The following is a 20,331-nucleotide window of genomic DNA, read 5'->3' as shown; positions in this document are numbered from 1 at the left end:
ACAAGAGGTACAGTACACCAGCATCTGATGGAACATGAGAAACAGGATTACAGATAAAGCCCCTGTTAACAACTCATTGATTAGGAGTATTCACTAGATATGGGCAGCTGGTGTTTAAAAAGGTGCCTCTTGTAATCACCACCTCCCTAGCACTTATATAGGATGAACCCTACCAAAGGATCCCTCCTACTGAAATACAGCCACCTCTAGGGAGAAAGGCAATAGCCCAGCGATACATGGTGCTGGGGCAGAGGAGAAGTGTCACCACACTCAGTCTTCACTTGCCTATAAGGGGCCAAAGACTGCTAAAAGGGGCCTGTGGAGCAGACAGGACTTTTTCCCACTAGCACAATGGGACTGGAGCACAGGTGCTGTTAAAGGTGAGTCAAAAAGACATGCTTTGAATGTGGCCAGGTCTCAGCCGAAACACCCAAGTGTGGAGAGCATAGACTGGGTGTGAAGCAGGAAGTGAGAATGTGCTCCAGGGAAGCTGGACATTTGGGGGGTTTTTTAGGTTTAGACAATGAGACCACTAGTTAGAGCTCAATGATGTCACAGACTACATCCCTAGCTTGAAAGGTAGCCCAGGTCTGGCTCACTCTTACCCTCCATTTAGAACTACCATCCATGACAAGTCCTAAGGTGAGAGAGACAGTGACACTGAGGCAGAGGGACCATTTGGCACAGGTCTCTACACTTCAGGGTTTGGCTTCTCCCCTGCCCGTCCAAGCCCAGAGCACTTGGTTCACTTGCCGGGATGGAATCCCGCCTTGGGTCTAGGCTCCAGGTCTCCCTGCACATGCAGCTTGCCTCGAAGCAGCTTCCAGGAGTCGAGAGGAGCTGTCACATAACCACTCCAAACAGGACTTTCCCTTCCCAGCTGGCATCTTCTTCAGTGGCTGTTCGGAGTGAAGGGCCTTTTGTGGACAGGTTTGGGGTCGGATCTGCAGCACCTCCTGGCTTTAACAAGCAGCGAAGGGAGTTAAGTGTGAGGTCAAATGACTCCCACTGGTCCTAGGTGGGCTCGTCACTCGCTGCCTCGCACACAGACACCAGGGAAATGTTGCTGTCCCTAGGACTGACAAGTCACCCTCAAAGCAGGGGAGGGAAATGTCTCCAAGAGAGTGGGAAATACGTGAAGCAGCTCCAATGGGCTGACCAGGGTACCAGTATGGGCAGCAGCCCCTGCCTACGCCTCTGAGAAAAGAAGGTCATGACATGCGACTGGGAGCAAAATGCAAGAATCCAAATTGGTGGAGCCAAGATGTTAGCGCCAACCAAGGGGCAGGGCTCTTTGATGGGCCAGGCAGAGTTGGGCTGAGGCGATGCTCACGCCAGGATCCGAGCAGCTCCGTCACCAGCGTGTGGGGCAGGTGATGCTTAAACACATGCATCTTCCCTCTAATTCTGACACCGGCCGAGCCGCGTCCAATTGTGGCGCGCGGGAGGGAGGCTGCCTCTGGGGTGGCCTTTCACAATGCCTCGCCGCCATCACTTTGAAAAGAAATCATGCTTGTCTGACACAATTATGCAGCGCTTCAATCCCGAGCGCCGCCCCGGCGCTGGCAGGCTGCACACGGAGCAGCGATCAATAGGAAGAGCTCTCCGGGCTGTGGCAGGACCCTTGGGGCCTGGCGTCACTGGGGAGAGTCAGGCCAGCCGAAATCCCAAGCCCACTTCTGCAAGGACAGGCCTCCCCTAATCCTGGTGCCCCTTCCCCAAGCAGCTTGCAGAGAGCACCGTGATCTGTGGAGGCTCCGAAGAGAAGTGTGTCAGAGCTATTAGGAAGGGCTCAGACTCTGGGCAGGACTTGCTGAAAACTCTTGCTACAGCAAGATACCAACCTGGTTGCATACACAGCACCAACCCCACCTCCTGACTTGCTCGCTGTGTGTGCTAAACTGCTCAGAGGAGCTGCATGAACCCTGGGAAGGGCCAGATGCCCCCTCTGCACAGAGCACATCATCTGAAGAGACTTCCAGGACTTACTGCCTTACCTCCCCAGCAGCCACCCATCCAACCTAACTACAGTAGGGAGCAGGGGTCCTGTCCCTGAGGACTACAGGAAAGCAAGACTGTGCCCTTGGCCGGCGGCTGCAGCATGGGCATGGAGAGAAGGCAGTGCAAGGTACACTTGTTTTCCAGATGCTCCTGGACAGTCTCCCCTGTTCCACACTACCTGGGAGCTGCAGAGGCCTGAGGACAGCTCACCCAGTCCTCACCAGTGCCGTGGCAAAGCAGTGCTGAGCTGCTCTGGCTCACGTAATTACAGGCCCCAAGTGTCTGAAGTGTGAAAGAATCTAACACAGGAATCCAGGATAGATCACACCGCTGAAATTACTATAATCAGCTGCTTTCACAAAGGCTTCAAATGGAACCAATTAGCCGGAGAGGCAAGGGAAGAAAAAACAAATTAGCATGTTTGCACAGAGCCTCTGCAGCCACACACACATGCGCACACCTTTTACACATGCGTGCACACACACACACCAGTTATTCCCCAACCATGGGCCACTGGTGGTCTGTAGCTAACTGCTGGGCTGTATTTGGCTCTTCCTGCCTTCCAGATTCTCACTGAGCGCCAGGCTGATGCCAGGGGTGCCCCGAGGACCCCTGAGAAGTTTGGAGGTTTGATGGCAGCCCCAGAGTACAAAAAGCTTTGGACACCCGCCTCCTCCACCACTGCCATAGGCTCTGTCTTCACCTGTTAGCACACCTGGGGTTCTGTGCAGCACACCTTGCCGAGTCCCACACCCTGGCTGGGCGACTCACTCGGGCACAGGTCTCGCTGTGCCGCTTGCACTGTTTGTGTCGGTAGCCAACTGGCCGTGCGGGAAGTGCTGCCTGGAAGCTGACCCTTGCCTCCCCTTCGTTTCCCAGTTCCACTCTCTCTCACTATCTCTGTTGCCCCAAGCTGGCTCCCACCCCTTGCCCTTGCCTAACCACACAGCTATCTACAAAAGAGCTGGCTGTTGAATGGAGAAGCCCATTTTTCACCCTGCGCTGTGTGTTTAGGGTCAGCACGGCTCCCCCGCATGTCCCTTTCCCCTGTGCGGCCCCCCTCCCTCGCGCTCCTCCCCTGCCCTGCTAGAGATGCACAAACACAAAAGCCCTATCTCACATCAGCTCACTCCACTAACGCAGCCTCTTGGTCTTGCCAGTGTGGCCTTAGGAAACCTCATTCTCTCTGGGAGATGGCTCTTTTCACCGCGCAAGGGGAGGCGGCAGGGCCCCGGCATGTAATCAAAGACGCGTATTGAGGAAAGCGATACATTTACCAGTCGACAGATGGGGAAGCTATTCAAAGAGGTGATCTCCTATAGCTGCAGAGGCTCCCATACCCACCATGCTCAACTAATTAGGTTACGCTTAGTCTGTGCAGCAAGTCTGCAGGAAAAAAAAAAGAAATCAACTCTTTCTTTTAATATTTAAAAAGGGCCCATCACCCTAAGTCTATTTTGTAACACAAAGCTCCAGAGATTTAAACCCTCCACACCCGGAGAGATGGAAATGAATGGTGTTCTTTAATGAGCTAGAGCAGCAGAAAAGATAGATTTCCAAGATTACTGTAGGAATTCTTATAATTGATGTGTACTTTTGTAACAGGGATTATGCCACCATCCGGTCAAATCATTCTAGCTTCCCCCACCCCATACTTTCCCTTCTGTTTTTTGGCTTTCCTTAGAGGAGGAGGACTGCCCCCTCTCCCCCCTTCACACAAAAAACAGCCTAAGTTCAGACCAAAGTGGGGGGTGGGGGTGGGAAACAAGCTCAGGCAAAAGGAAAAATTAAACAGGCTTTTCTCCCTTTGCTGTAGATAATCTAACATAACCACTGAATAGGAAAATAAAGCATCTATCGAGATTTATATATTTGTTTTACAAAGACCTACTTTCTCTTGCCTATTTGGCGAGGGCCAGATGAGCCGCTGAATGCAAAGTAATTAAAACGAACACAGAACAATACAAGAGCCCTTGGAAGAATGCGGAGTTTCCCTTTTATGTTTATAGCGATTGTATGAAAATGTACAACACAGAATGGCAACAGCTGACAAATGAGATGAAACAGACATGATTTCGAGTTGGCTTATTCCCGAATCTGATTGGCATTAATTGTGAGCGTTTGCAAAGCAGAACAGAGAGTCTGACATTAGCTTCGAGCCAACATTTCCTTCTAATAGTCTTAATGATTACAACGCGCGCTGATGATCATTGTGGAGTGTTCCTAGTCCACGGGCCGGGTTCCTGGCCGAGCTGCCATCTCCCCACGATCGCAGGTAAGGGCCTCTTCGCCACCAATGCTGCTGTACCCCCAATGGGGGAAGTCTCAGGGATAGGAGTTGGGTCCTTGCAGATGACCGGGCTGGAGCCCAAAAGATCACTCTCAGGAGGTCCCCAACTGGCACAGGACACAGGGTTTCCTTCTCCAGGGCTGGAAGAGGCGCAGGGAAGGGAAGGTGGCATGAGGGAGAATCCAGGCCTGAAGCCGAGCCCATTTCTTAGGTATCTCAGTGTCTAGGTGGGATCCTGCTCTGGAAACCCTGGCCACGTCTGGTTTTGTCACACACCTGCACCCCAGCCCCCAGCCTGCCTTTAAAAGCTGGAAGGAGGAGGAGCACCACCCACATCTAGCATTAACAGTGGGTGGAGTAGGATGGCACTGAGATGCCTAATAATGGCAATAGGATCTATCTGTGTCCCAGAACAGCCTCCCCACTCTCTCCCCATCTGAGACTGGATCACAAGAGCTTAGCACAAGCACTTAGAGCTATGTTATACTCCATTTTCACTACCTCTCCTCCACACTCGGGGCAAGTACGACGAAGGCCTTCCTCTGGCTGAGTCCACGTGAGGGTACAGGGAGCTTAGCATCAAGGCCAGACACCACAGAGGTGGACACTGGCTGGGCAGAGCAGCTTTCCCCTCCCTGGCACACAAGCCTGGGGATGGAGAATGCACTGCCGGCAGGCATCTCGCATCAGCTGTGGAGTTTACACTAGACAACTGGCCTTTTCCATGTCTCACACAGCTGCTGCAGCAGTCACCACCACTCAGGGCAGGACTGCTCTCTCCTAGGCTCTATCGGTCATTGCCAACACGATGCCCATTAGCGCCCACTGACATGGTAGAGTTTGATACAAGCAACCTAGAAACCGGGAAGCACCTGCACCTTCCAGGGAGCAACATTTCAGAAGCCACCAGCTGCACGGGACAAAACTGAGACCAGTATAGAAACTAGCAGGCCTGGATTTCAGCTGGAGCGGGAAACACCTGCTTAGGGCCAGCTGTCTGGGCCTTGAAGGGCACAGAAGGAAGGAAACAGCCAGACCAACCTCTCAGGCTGAGAAACCAAGGGAGCAAAACCAGCAGAGTACCCACTTGAAGAGGGGAGTCTGGTATTAAGCCCGGCTAACTAAACCCAAGCCAAGATTTCAGCAGTTTTTCACTAGCAACTGGTGCCCTGTTGAGCAAGTCAGAGCTGGGGGCCTCTATCTAAGCAGCGGCTGCCATGAAACAAATAAAATTACAGAGCACCAAGCCCCCAGAAACGACGTGTTTGTGGAGAAAAGATGCTCAGGCTGTAACTCGGAGAGCAGAGAGCTGTGAGCACTAAAACAATCTAACAGTCCTGACCGGTTCAGGTTTACACAGGAGGAAAATCAATTGCCATCGATCAGTACTATAAAGTGGGAACGCAGTGCTATCAGATGGCAGACATCTGGTTATCTAGCTGATACTGTGCAGGGGACAAGGCTGTAGGTCACCCAGTGATACTGTCTCTGGGAAGCTACAGAAAACCTGGGTGCCTTTCCCTTGAAAGGGAAAGGCTGGGTAGATTAGCAGATTAGGAACAGCCACGCGCCAGGTGCACACAATCAGCGAGCCACGTAGACTCTAATACCCCAGGGCTCCCATCTCTGGGGGCTGATGCAGGGCCTGCAATGACCGGGACAAAGGCAGGACTGCCCTCAAAATACTGAAGAGAAACTGAGGCAAGAGGAGTCCCAGTAACAGGGCGAGAGGAGGGTGTCATCTGAGCACTCCCAGACTCATTCAGCCACCAGGCACACATGAATGAGGCCCCCGCAATACCAAGCCACGCTCTGCCTGCCTCTGAGGACCTATGCTCCAACCTCTCCTCCAGCATGAGGGGCTGCAATGCCACCCTGCCATGACTGGAGCCTCCACCTGGCTTCCAAAATGGCTCTTTTAATGAGGAAGCATTCCAGGAGAAAAGCAGTGACTCTAGGACAAGGGCCCAGTGGTTCTGCCATGGGAATCCACACCATGCGGAGACAGAAGAGTTCTGGAGGGCTCTGCTTTGGGTGCTGGCAGGGCCATGGCTGGGAAGGCACATGCCACACTTCAGTCAGGCCCTGGGCATAGTCTGCCGGGTAGGCCCAAGCTGCCTCAGCAGGAGGTGAGAGTGAAAAGCATCAAGGGAGCTCTGTGCACACCGACGCTATCCTGCCATTGCCCCAGCGATGCATCGCTGCTCTTGGAGAAACCAACTAACCAGCCCCACTGGGCTCATCATCCCAGAAAGCAGAGCGATGGGGAGAAGTGCCCTGAAAGAGGAGCATCACTGTGAACTCCTCAATGCCAAGATAGGCAACTGAGATCCAAGAAGCAGTTATGCCTTGCCCCCCACCATCTTCTCGCAGTCCCGAGGTGCACAGAGCAGCTGGCCAGGGAAGGACCAGCTTGGGAGGCACCGTGTCTTCCTCCAGGCAGGAGGATTCCCAGCCGCAGCGTGAAGCAGAGGGGAGCAGTGCCGCGGGACCTTCCAGCCAGCGCCACCGGGAGGTTTGCCAGTTCGCAGGCCATAAATCCTTATATTAGGAGATAAGAAATACTCACTGCACACAAGCACGGCTCTTGTTTTATAGGCCATCAGCTCGTAAAACTTATTGCCCACATGACTAACACGAACGGGGCTTAATGTAACGTTAATAGCGCAGAGATGGGGAAACACGCACGGTGGGAAGCAGGCCCGGAGCCATGCGGAGCCATGTTCTGCCATGGAGATTGCTGTCTTTCCGCCAAGCCAGCGAGAAGGCAAGCAGAAGGGAGCCCCTGCACACCACTGCTTGGAAGCCTTGGCCTGAGCTCCTTTCCAAGCAAATTTGTTTGATGGTGGGAGACTGGAAGAGGGGGAAACAAGTCTTCTGTGCACATAGTGGCACAGATGCGAGCACAATCCATAAAAATGGTTTGCAATTAAACTCCTACGTGGCGAGACACGATTTGTCAGTTAGCTGAGCGGAGGCTGTGCTGCTCTGGCGCTGGAGAGAGCCCAGACTCCAGCTGCATGTAGGGTGCATGGGAAGTGCCCTTACCCATGCAGTCGGAGAGAGAAGAAACCTCACGCCACCCCAAAAACCCCCATGGCACGGGGTTTTCAAAAGGAAAACAACTGCTCATCGCCATTCAGACCCAAAGGGACACGAAGGTAAGTCTGTCACTGCTAGCAGCACAGAGATACCCAAGTAGCGAGCTCCACGTGGGCTAATGCACCCATTAAAGGGGTGTGGGGAATTAGCCCATGCTGCTGTGGCTGGGCTGCCCAGGCATTGCTATCCTGCAGAACAGTGCCCACAATGCCCTAAATCTGCAACTGCATGCAGTTGCTGCCAGCTCTGCCCCCCCATGGGCAGGCACCTCAGCTCTTTGGCTCCAACAAGGAGCACCAGGCCTGCTGGCCTAGCTCCAGTGCTATTAGATCTCATGGGACATCCCTCCACACATTCAGCTGTGCAGAAGCTCAGTTTCAATGCTGCTCTCTAGCCCCAGGCAGCCAGTGCCCACACACCTACCAACACACATCAAAAGTGCTGTAGAAAACTGCTCGCGCGGAGAGAGGGACTTGAAGCTTGGGAAGCGACAAAGCTGAAATCAAACACCAAGGAACATATCAAGGACAAGTAAGCATGTAAGGGCCACAAGCTTTCCCGATCTCTGCAGAGTTGCCCCACGTAGCTGTTTCAGGTACATATGCAAGGGGAGGGCTGAAGGAGGGGCATGTAGGAGAGGAAGCAGCTCAGTACCTTGGGGGACATTTCAGGTAGGACAAGGAGGACTCTCCAGTTGTAAAAGCCTAGAGGCACCTGGGACGGGAGGAAACTGGCGGATATGGAGCTAAGGAACTGAGCACACACAAGCCTGGATACAGGTTGAGAGCCAGGCTTTCAAGTGGATTAGAAAACCCCCAAAGCAGCTCAGTGGCAGGACCCCAGCTCTGGAGGCTCCAAAGTTATGAAGACCAGCACCAAGTGGCAACAGGCAGCAGCAGAGGCGCTGCCAAGGGAAAAAGCAGACACATGTGGACTCCCCGCAGTGTTCAGAGGTGGTGGTGGGCAGTTACCAACCAGGCAGCAGAGGCAGAGGAAGGGCTAGAAGATAAGCCTGGGAATGTATGCACCAAAACTTAAAGCAAGCACATGCTCTGCTTTTGACCTGCACCTGATGAAAACCACCCATCGCGAGTGTCAGGAAAGGCCATTTCCACAGGCGTGAGCAATTTGAGTACCAGAGGCCAAGCCAAGTCCTTGACATGGCACCAAGCTCCACGCTGCCAAGTAGCTCATTGAAGTTCATAGGGAAGCCCAGTGCTGCTGAAAAGAATGACCTGAGGAGCTGGTAGCCAGTTAGGCAAAAAGATGTGGAAGCTATTAAGACTCTGAGACAGTTCCTGCAGCGCATCCTCTGGCACATTTCCCATTGCCTCCCATGCTCACCAGCTGCCAGGATGCCCCTCGCTAGCTCAGAGCGCCTGCCGTGTCCGATTGTAGGGCCTCCTTTCTCAATGCCCCCTCGCCTTGCAAGCGCACTGCTGACATCCTCAAGCATAAGGCACTCCAGCAACACCCCTTCATCTCAGAAGTGCAACAGGAAGAGGGTTTTCCCTGCGGGCCTTCGACGCACGGAGCCTCCAGCGATGGCTGACTGCGCACAACCCTTCAACAGCAGGTCAGGCTGCTTTAATACAGCTCAGGCATCCTGCGGGGGAGCGGATCGGAGATCAGCCCCGAGTGACACCTCTTGTAGGACCGGGAAGGTCTAAGCTGAAGCCACTGCTGGTGCTAGCTTCAAGCGGTCGAGGGCCGTATTTTAGCCATTAGGCTTTTTATTGTTTTTTTGTTAACAAATGTATCATTTGGCTTTGGAAATTCTTAGATCACTAATAATTGTTCCCTGATGAAAAGAAATAAAGACTTGATGCCTCCCTCCCTTTTTAAAAAAAAGTCTGTAAAGAAAAGCCATAAAAATGGCTTGTTATCTCACCTATTGAGGCTCAGACTGTATGTTATTGCTAATTGGGTATAACATCCTTGTCTTGTTCTGCTCTCTGAAGCTAAATCAAGAAAGCACCACTGCTGCGAACTAATTATATCTCTGGACTGCAGACTCCAGCTTGTCTTTCCCTTTACTGAGTTAAAAAATGGTCACTAACCTTAATCTTTCATAGCTCCGAGCATTAGGGCTGCTGAAAAACTGCTGCTTCCATCTGTGTTCCCTGGCTTATGCAGAGATGGATGGGGACGTGCTGCTGGGAGGGACTCTAGCCGGGAGGTTGGGTGCTCCTGATCCTGGTGTGACCCTGGGGCAGAGGGGTCCAGCTGAAGAGCCATGAGCCTTGAGCCCATGTGAAGTGAGAAGGAAGCATGCTCTACTGGCACTTGAGGGCTGTTTGGTAGGAAGGGCATAGTAGCTCAGTGCCAGGCACCTGCTCATTAGGTTACCGATGGGATCACGTGGTGTATGACCAACCCTCTGACCTTCGGCCAGGCAGGGCCCAGCACTCAGGCAGGCTGGGAAAGGGAAACAACACTGCATCCCCACCCCCCAGATCCAGTACAACTCCCTGGTGAGAGCTCCCGTCCCCAAGAGGGTGAGCTGGTGTGGGTGCTGCATCCCAATTCCAGTGCTGAGAGCCCGCTCTTTGCCACCTCCCCACATCTACGGCCCCCAGTCTTTGTGCTGCCCTAAGGGCAGCTCCCAGGGCCCCCAGCTCCATGAACACCAGGTCCAACAAAGCCACTGCTGACCAAGAGGCACTATGTCCCACCTGCTGGCATGGTTATTCAAGTCAGGGTGGGGGCTGTCCCAACCCCACTTTATCTGCTTTGCCTAGAAAGTGATACCTGCCATGATGGACGGCATTTGGTAGGGGGTCCAGGCCTCGCAGGGTCAGCGGCACTAAGCCCTGCTCTGTTTGCACCTGGGAAAGCCCGACAGCTCTGCACCAGCTCTCCCCAACTCCGTGCTCTGCAGCAAAGCTACTTTTCTCTAGGATCAGACCTAGAAGAACCTTCTTCCTTCAGGTGCTCTGCTCTGAGCTCCCTTGAACGCCCAGGGTGGGCCCCAGCCCTGAATTCACACATCACCACACAAAGGGCCACTCAAAAGCCATCCAGGGTCTGGGATCAGTAGGGAAAGCCCCATATTCACCCAGCGCAGAGGTCTTGCCCCTTCCAAAAGCTACTCTAAAGGCACAGATGCCCTGAAAGGGGCCGAGAAGAAAACACTACTGAACGCAGGACACCATTACAGTGTATAAGGTTTGTCATTAAAAACAATCTTTATCAGCTTCTTTCTTGGTATTTTTATATTAGGCACAGTCCCGCTCCCCCATTAGACTGCATTAACAGATAGCTCAACTGCTACATGGCTGAAACCAGCTCTGTCTGGATTATAAGGGTACAGGAAGGGTACGGGAAATTTGGGTGTTCTTCCCATGACACTTGCCCTGTTTCCCGTGTTCTCCCTGGAGACCGGTTCCCACAGAAATGGAGAGCCATTTCTGATTATACTGACGTTATGAGTCTATTCTGGTGCGTTTAACTCACGCTGACATTAACGGGAATTATGCAAGGAGAGAGAGCTCTCCAAGACCATAAAGCTACCCTGTAGATATTACCAGCGTATTTCTATTACACACACTCTGTACAAGCTCCATTCCACTCCTGCAGCCAAGAAAGGCTGCGGGACCGCAGGCGGCAGTAAATCATCGCAGAGATAGAGCGTGAGGCCAGTTGAGAATACACGTAACTGATTCAAACGCGGTATCAAAGAGGAATCAATCGGACTTTTAAATGATTTCTTGCCTCTGCGTTCTTGACTTAGGGCCATTAAAAATCCTTGCATCTTTCTCCTCCTATTGCTACAAGTAGTGCAGAGAGCAGGAGAGGGCTCAAGAGCTGTGTAAGTTCACTTTGTGCCTTCATCACCACTTCCCAAATGCTCCGCTGGCCCCAGACAGCCAGTTCCCCCATTTCTCATGGGTTTTCAAACAGCAACGCTGGGCACCGTGGGGTCAGGTAGGTATAGAAACATAGAGGGGGGGAAAAAAAAACAAGAGAAGGGGACTGAAAACACAGGCACTGAAACACTCAAACACTGGTCCCCATGCTGGCCAACAGCATCTCTTTAAGCACTGCTTATTCCCCACATAATAATTAACTCGCACTGCTTAAAGCAGGGATGGGCAGTTATTTCGGGTGGAGGGCCGCTTACTGAGTTTTGGGAAGCCAGTGAGGGCCACATGACAGGCAGCCAGGGGCAGATAAATATTAATTTCCTAAATGTTTTAGGGGCCCCGTGGGCCGGACAGAATGGCCTGGAGGGCCACATCTGGCCCACGGGCCACATTTTGCCCACCCCTGGCTTAAAGCCTCCATCCATTTGTCAGCTGTAACCGCCAGCTCTCCCTAGCAAATCCTACCAGGGCTGGAGAGGGATCAGAGCAAAAGCATAGCTCAGCAAGTGGCCCTAACCAGGGCGCTATCCAGAAGAGCAGACACACCCAGACCACTCTGCATCATACTAATGGTCTCGCCACTCAAGAGCACTAATGGCGATATTTATGCCACACAATTAGCGATGTAGCACTAGAACAACGATGCCCAAGTGCCCGGGCACACTTGCCCTGTAGAAGCTGTGACATATACCGGCTAGCAGCATTATTAATGTTAAAAACCACCCTGCACTACATGAATTTTTCCTTCCCACTGGTTCCTTGTTGCGGGACTAAAGCTGTATTAGAAAGCAATATGAATATTTATCTCTGACAGCTAAATCTCTCCACTGCAGGATATTAAGGCTTTATTAGTGTTTGGTTACCACTGATGATAAACCAGCCTTAATTCTAGCCTGAAGCATGACATAAAAAAATGACCTATGACAGGCAGATGGTAAAAGCTCGGAAGATTCTTTGATTCCAGGATGTCGCCCCCTGCAACCTCTCCCAGCTCCCCGCAGAAATGCCCGCATGCAATACAAAACCTGGGCCACAGTTTGATTCAGGGTTGGATTCAGACCCACCTATTATCAATTAAAAGGCTCTTTTTTTGGTTGCTTCCCCTGCTGCTCCTTAGCTGAGCAGTGTGTCTCAGCACCATTGAATGTGCCCACAAATTATTTCTCTGGAACTGTTTTCTTGGCAGTCCAGGGTTTTGGAAGGGGAAGGAATTTGGGGGAGAATGGGTGGGGGGAGCAGCTTGTCATTTGGGGTTAAAAATGCCGATACATTTTTCTCTTTAGAGCCAGGGATCCTAGGGGCTATAAAAATTCCCAGCAGGCTCTTGTCAGTCTCAGGTCATTAACTTTCTTTCATTGGGAGTTTGTTTACAGTGAGCCATAAATAGATGTGTTTGTGCTACTCTCTAGCAAAAAAAAAAAAAAAAAGAAGGACCAAGACCCTGAAAAGAGCTGGAGAGATGCACCCTCCCCCCCCTTCCTGGAAAGGGAGGGGGAACTGGGATGGAAAGAGAGCCACATTAATACCTCCTGCTCTGGGAGACTTGTCTCGCACAGCAATTTAGAGCAATCTGGAAAGTACTGGCAGAGAGAGGTATCCAACTGCTCCCCCCCCTGCTCCGTTTGCCTCCGAGATTTGCCAGCTTTTCTCCCCTAGACCCTACCTGCGTTCACCTTGCTCCAACGCATGCGTGCTGCCTACCGCGGCCTGTGTGTCCATCCCCCTGCAGATCGAGATAGGAGCTAGCCTCCCTCCAGCCAGCTCCTGGGCCTCGGTGCCAACTGCATTCCTCAAATGCCCTTGTAAAAGTTCACCACCCCCGAGCTGGCAAAGCCCATGGCATTACAACACGGCCCTTGTCTGCTGCTCGTCATGAAGCTGCAGCGTCCCTGCAGATCAGAGGGGTCATCTGGTAAGCTCCAGGCAGCGGGGGGATTGTTTGCAGAAGTGCTTTGTCAGGCCGGGGCTGGACTCCCACGTTCATGGAGCTTTCCCACGGCAGGCCGCGTTTGTGCAGCTCCGGGAATTGTGGCTCTATTCCCCCACCCCCTTGCAGTCCAAAGGGCAAATATGCTGCCGCTCAGGGGAATGCGTGGGGTTTCTAAGAGCAATGTGTGCACCTTGCTGCACACGAAGAGGCTCTGCCAGGAACAGGGTGCCCTGCTTTCCCCCAGCCCCTCCGTGTCACAGTGACAAGGATTCCCTGGCTCAAGGAGACCCAGCGCAAGCTCAGGCCACCTTCTTCAACTTGGACATAGGCTGTGGACAGCTCCATGCCCTCACTGGGTGCAGAGGGGACATGTCCAGCCTCTGCCTGTAGAGAGCCAGCATTAGCACCTAGCCTAGAGCCCAGGAACCACACATGCCTTGTTAGAGATGACCTCACATCAATCAGCCTCCTCTACAAAACGGGCCAGAGGGGTAGGTCCACTGAGGCTCTGTGGGCCATGCATCCATCCACACAGAGCAAAGGGACTGCCTAATGCCATGGTACAGCCATGGCTTGCAGAACACGCGCAGCCAACCCATGGTCGTTGTCTGGGCCCTGCGTTCTGTGCACAGTCCGGTAGATAATTCACCTGCACCTTTCAAATTAAGCTCAACCCCTTATGGTTGTAAAGCATGCCTTTAAGTGCAGGCCTTGTGTAAACAGATGCAAGTGCATGCACCTGGCTCTAGACACGGCTTGGAGTGCCTGAGAACTGCCTGATTCATCTCCAAGAGCTTTGACTCAAACTCGATGGCAAGAAGCTAAGCAGCATTTCATTACTTCACAACTGATCCCTTTAGAGACATTTAGCAAGAGGTTTTATGCCACAATCTCAAGCCATCTCCAGTAACATCCAAGGCACCAGAAGCCTGACATCCCCTGACCAGCATCCAAGACCTCCATCTACCTCTTAAACTCCCCTGCAGTGCAATTAGGCATTGTCAGCACAAAGTCCCACAAGGGCAGAGAAAAGCCAGATATGGTGATTCAAACTCATCACTTGACCCACCACCTTATGGATGGAGCCCTGGGTGGAATACCCATCTTCAGATCCGACTCCCCAAAAGCACCTCCAACCATCTGAGTTTGACCAAAACAATACCACCTTGCCAGCCCAGGGAAGGAGGCAATTTGAGAAGCATGGGGTTGTCAATACAGCAAGCTGGACCCAACTAGCAGAGACCACACGAGTGGTTCACGCAATGTGGATCTGAAGCCACTCTGGCTCCGATTTGCCTCCTGGTGCCAGGCTGGCAGGATGTGGTCCCTTTTCTGCACAGAACCACAAGCCTGTGATATAAATCAGGATTCTGTACTGAACTCACAGAGGACCGCACAGGGACATGGCCATTTCCTTCAGGTTACAGTGTGCTGCCTGCCTAATTGAGCAGCCACTGGTATGTGTGTCTCTGAGTTCTTCCAGGGTCAATGTGTTTGCTGCACCGACTGATTTAGTTCCTGCTTGGCCCAGAAAAGAATGGCAAAACAGAAGAGCTCACACCTCTCATCCTTCACCTGGCCCTCTCTGCCCTTGCCCGTGCTCACTCTCCTCCATGTAGCTGTACTGGTGGCAACGCTGGAGAGAAGTAGAGAAAATGGGCACAGCAGGGACACAAGGAGAAGCAGCAAGGTCTCAAAATAGCTCTGCAGCTGGCCTCCCACTACGAGATGTGGGCAGAAGCTTGTGCGGCAGAGGGTCCTGACACGTTCAAGGAGACCCTCTCACCCTGAGGCCTGCTTTTATGGAGAGAGACCCGAGGAAGCAGCTCCGGTGCAGGGCCCCGCCAGAGAGGGCATTTGAGGACGGGAATAGAGTACAACCTTGCACAGGGCAGAGAACTCCCTGCAGCTTCACTGCTGGTGCAGATTCAACACAGCCGAGATAGGCACTTGCCTGCAGGGCAGTGAGATTCCACCTTGCCCCACTTCTCTGTGGGACAGGGCTTTTCCAACCTCAAGTTCATGGGGAATCATTTCAGTCCCAGGTGGAAAACAATTTTTGAGAACCACAGACCCACACACCAGCCCAAACAGCCCCTACTCCCCACCTAAATTAAAAACACCCATTAGGCAGGTTTCAAAAGATGTCAGTAGGCTTATAATTATACACGACATCCTTCCGAGATAAAAGCGATTACCAGGGATGCAAATCACTTAGCAACCAATCAGTGCCCCCAGAGTGCAAAGCACTGACCAGCCATCCATTTTCGCCTCGTCCTTTTATTCCCTGCATCGAGCAAATACAAACACAGATAAAGAGAAGCACAATAGCTCTTGACACGCAAATAGGTTAACATAATAAAGCCAGCTTTACCCAGCTCACTCGAGGGAGAAAAGCAATTCTCAGGCAAGCAGGAGGTAATAAAACAGGGCTTTTGTGTTCCCAGTTCCCATTCTCACCCTGAGCCAGCCTTGCTGCATTAGCTGATAGGAATCACTGTTTGATTGAATTACCTTTCATGAATATTAGCTTTTTGAGAAATGCGCAGGCAGAAGAGAAAAGGAGAAACGTCTTATTTTTGTATGTGTGCACTCCGGGCTGCGGCCACAGATGCCTGCCATGCACCGAGCCCTGGGTCAGGAGCAGGGGACCCCGCAAGGAAAAGGTGCTACTGCAGGTGCAAAGCCCAGGGTTTGTCACGGCTGCCTGCTTGCAGACACGAGAGCCTGGATGCCACCTCCCGGCTCTGCACAAGCCAAGGGGCTCCCAGCATGGCTATAACCACACTCTGCAGGCGTGAGCCCAAGAGATGGGCATTTCCCCGTGTGCGTATCCTGCCAGGATTAAAGCTCCAGGTGCACTGCTACCCAGTCAACAGCCCTACCCACCTAGTGATGCTTCTGGCAACCTGTTTCTCACTCAGATCCAGGGGGCAACACTTGCCTGAAAGCAAGTCATTGCCAGACAGAGGCCTTGCACTGTCCCTATGAGAGAACGATGAACACTGGGCATAATAAATAATCCCCCATTAGCTGGCAGGTCAACTTTGCCATAGCTCAGGCACTGGGAGAGGCTGGGCGGGTGCGTTATCTTAGATGTTCTTCCAGTGGAGTCTCTTAGTACACCACAGAAGAGACCAGTCCACTTCATGCAGGAAACTTTGTTCTCTTTCCAGCCCTGGCAGCTAGGTAAGACGCCCACACCTCTGGGATGAGATTCTCCAGTGTTTCACGCTCTCTTCCCCTGCCCCAGAGTTTTACACTCCTAAAGACACCTGGCCGAAACTTGGAGGGAGGGGAACAAAAACAGAATGAACAGCTGGATCCAGTACTAGCTCCTAGCAGACATGTATCCAGAGTGGCAGGTCTCTACAATCTACCATGGCAGCCTGGCAGCAGGGGGCAAGGGCCAGAAACAGGATGAAGCTGGGCGACAGGCCAGCACCCTGCCCAGCTCCGAATGAGGAGGTGGTCGCATCCAGGTGAGAAGTCTACTGAAGTCAGTCGCGTTGCAACGGAAAGTTCCTCCACATCAGCGCTGCAAAGAGCACCGAAATGGAAATCCTTGGGGAGCTGCTGAGAAAAGTCGGCGAGTCTTGGATCTCTGGTGCCTGCTATCACACTACAGGCTGTTACAAGTGCTCTTCAGGCTGTCTCTCTGCCCGTGGGCTGATGGATGAGTGGCAGCGGGAGCCCTGGCGGTCAATGCCAGCGCCTAGGGGGCTTTTACACGGCAGCAGAACAACTGAACACATCTGCAGGGAGCAGGCTCCGCTCTTGCTGACCTCAAAAGGACCTCCCGCAGGTCAAGGTTGAAGTTCGCTGGCTAGGCAGGAAGAAGCTGCTGCTGTTGCGGAGCATAGTCTACCGGCGCTGTGGATCAGCAGGGAACGCTGGATCCCAGGCCTTCCACTTCAGTGCCGTGCACAAGAGTTATATTTACTGGACTTTCCTTTCAGGCCGTTAGAAATTCCTACCTCATCAGAACAGTCCAAGGCAAAAGGCAGGTTCTCCGGGATCAGACTCAAGCACTGGGGCAAGGATGGCAGATGGGGGATTTGCCGACTGACACACAGCTGGGAGCCGCGCAGAGAGATTCTCCTTGAAACTGCGAAGGAAGCACGCCGTATTTAAGATCATAGAAAGCAGAGTGCACAGAGGGGCTACAAACTGGGTGCCGCAGCTTCCTAATAGGGAGGTTTTGTTCTGTGCCAGGTAGATCAGAGAGAAAGGAGGTCAGGGCCTAGCTCAGAAAGTGAGCTGTTAAACCCTGGCTGTTCAAACCCGGCTATTAGTTCCTATTTCAAGTCACTGACCAATCACATCTTTCCAGGGCTTTCTTTACTCTGGCCCTCAATAAATATTCAGAGACTCCGACGTTTAAATTTTTAATGATCGTCCCTATTTCAATTGAACATCTCTTACAGCTTGAACTGAGAAAGGAACTTGCGCTGGTATTTATTGACCTGTTAAACCGGCAAGAAAGCTCTACTGCCAGACAGGAAGAAATACCAAGTTCCTAAAGCCCAGGATTAGCTTTCTTCCTCCCCCTCCCCCTTCCACTAGCAGGGTCACAGAAAGACAAGAAAGTGTTTAATAGCTCTTCTCCTCTTTTCTGACTAATGGGAGCAAAGCAGCCTGGCTTGATTCAGACAGACACGGAGCACAGACAAGAAGCCTCCTCGGAAAGAGAAAGGCAACGCAGGATTTCCTAGAGACCTGAGCACTCCCAGCACTTTAAAATCCCATTTTACAGGTTTACAGCTTCTGAACGAGAAAGTAACATTCGAGACCCACCCATCAGGGGGCTGCTTATCAAGCTGAAATGCCCCAGCCATCCTTTCGTCTTAATGAGTATGGATGACACAAAGCCTCCTACCCTCCGGGAGACACAGCCTTTCCATATTTCTCAATTCCCTGGTAAGTCGTCGGGTACATCTGCTAGGAACCTGCTGGGTCCATCTTGCCTGGCTGGCAGTCGCACCTTTAACGCGGAAACGCCTGGCGGGTTACAGCTTCCTGGGAGAAAAGGCGCTTTTAATCCGTCCTTCTAAAATGTCAGAGTGCTATTATGATTCATCCTGCCCCGGCAGAGACGCTGCCCTGCAGAGCTGCTCGCTTGCCCTGTGGCTTGCCACTTCATGTCACATTTGCACTTCCGCACCAGGCTGCTCCTAGCCATGTGCGTGTGGGGAAAAGCACTCCCCTCAGCTTGCGAAGGAGAGGTCTAACACAAATTCCCGTCAGAACGAGACAGCCTGCACACGCAGCGACAAGCAAGCCTTTCACTCAAAAAGCCCACACTAGATGTCAGAAAAGCCATATGCATTTCATTTCCACACGCCCCCCCCAAGCACAACGCCAACACTGCACGGGGCAGTTGCTATCCAGCCGTGGAAGGCAACACCCGGCCCTCAGAAGCGGGTTTTAGACGGCCACCGTGGGCACGGATGTGCGCTCAACCCTCTCGGTATCGAACAAGAGGGCACTTCCACGTGGGGGAAAGACAGGACAGAAGGTACCAAGGGAGGGAGGAGGCATCCGCCTCAGAGACCAAAGGCCATCAGGCCTGAGAGCTGCCAGAGACCCACTCAAGTCCCCATCGACACCGCGCATATTCGGCACCGCGCACAAGATTAAACCTCACTGGCGTTAACGGGGAATTCAGCACGCAGTGGCAAGCCACCGCGTTTTACTCTGGACGCTGAGCAGCCCACATCCTCCGAGAGCAGCCTTCAGGCTGGATTCTCAGCTTCAAAACCCTGCCTCTAGCAGCTCGATGGTTGCAATTTGGTAGCTCTCCTCAAAGCCAGATCGAGGGGCTCTTTCACAGGTTCTCCGTCGCCGGCAACAGGAATGCCTCGTTTTTCCTTCCCTGCCCAACCAGCTGGGAAAGAAAGGTATTCTGTTCATCCCCGGTCCGCTCGCGGCTCAAACAGTGGGAACTAGCAAAACGCCCAGCAGTTTTATGCGTTTAACTCTTGCCGACTCCGTTACTCTCTGCCTCCAGCAGCTGGCAGCTTTCCCCGCGCCGAAGTTACAAGAAAGATTTTCTCCCCGTTCGGCTGCCTTTCGGGAAACGTGTCCTCATCGCATTCGGGGGTCTCGTTCGAAAGCGCGCCCGAGCCCCGCAGGGACGCCAGAAGCGCGAGAGCGGCTTTTCAAGAGAAAGCACCACCCTGGATACAGATATATTTTTAATCTTCCTCCTTTGTTGCCGGCAACATCCACACGAACGCAGGGGCTGGCGCTCGGTATTTCACCCGCTCTTCTCCGCCACCGAAAGCCCGGCTCCGGCTGCCATTTCTCCGCCTAGATTCGGACAGGGGGAGAAAAACACCCCCGATCCGATCCCCGCACGCAGGGATGAACTTAAACGAGGAAAATGAAGCGAGAGCGAGGGGAGACGCGGCAAACTCTCTTCTTCTCCGCCCGTGGTTTCCCTTCTTCGGTGGTCGCCGCGCTGGATGCGGTGGAGAGGAGATGGACGGATGCGTCGCCGCGCCGGAGCCTTCCTCCCAGGCGGCGCGGCGAAGCCAACAGGTCAGCCCGAGCCCTGGAGAGCGAACCCCACCCAAGGGACCGTCCTCGTTTCGGAGCAAGGGACCCCCGCACAAAAGGGCTTCACGATGCGCCCCCCACCCCGCTCCCCGGCGCTGGGGGGGGGCGAGGCGCCGGCTCCCCCCCGACCCTGCCCCCGCAGCCCCATTTACCGTGCGCCCGGGCCCGGCTCCGCTCCAGGCGATGCATCCAGCGCAGCCCATGGGCAGCGGCGCCGGCTTCAGCTGCCCATGGCGGCGGCGGCTCGGTGCCTCCCTCACGCCGCAGCCGCAGCCCCAGCCCCGGGGGCGGTGCTGCGCGCGGGGCCGGCCCGGGCTGCGGCTGCTGCATGCACCTCCGCGCTGCATGCACCGGGCGGCGCCTGCTGCTGCCTCCCTCCTCCTCCTCCTCCTTCTCCCGCTCCGCTCCGCTCCGCTCGGCGGCCGCCGCGACACTGAGCGGCCCGGCCCCGCCGGGCGCCGCACGCGGCACGGCCCCGCCCCCTCCCCGCGCGTTACCACGGTGACGCCACGGAGCGTCCCGCGGGGGGCGGGGCCCGGCGGCCACGCGCGCTTTTCGCGGCAAAATTCAAAAGGGCGGGC

At 53.6% G+C, this 20,331-nt stretch overlaps 1 protein-coding gene across 2 annotated transcripts in view; it reads right to left on the bottom strand.

Annotated features, from left to right (window-relative positions):
* The window catches only part of FAM222A (family with sequence similarity 222 member A), an 86,671-nt gene extending 66,677 nt beyond the window's left edge, over positions 1-19,994 (bottom strand). For both annotated transcript variants that reach the window (XM_019486751.2, XM_019486753.2), the window contains exon 1: positions 19,903-19,994. The gene's annotated coding sequence lies outside the window, so the exon portion shown is untranslated. The remainder of the gene's footprint in view (positions 1-19,902) is intronic.
* Positions 19,995-20,331: the final 337 nt, after the last annotated feature.

Source organism: Alligator mississippiensis, chromosome 10 (assembly GCF_030867095.1).
Source record: "Alligator mississippiensis isolate rAllMis1 chromosome 10, rAllMis1, whole genome shotgun sequence".
Taxonomy (NCBI): domain Eukaryota; kingdom Metazoa; phylum Chordata; order Crocodylia; family Alligatoridae; genus Alligator; species Alligator mississippiensis.
This window is presented reverse-complemented; position numbering and strand designations above follow the sequence as displayed.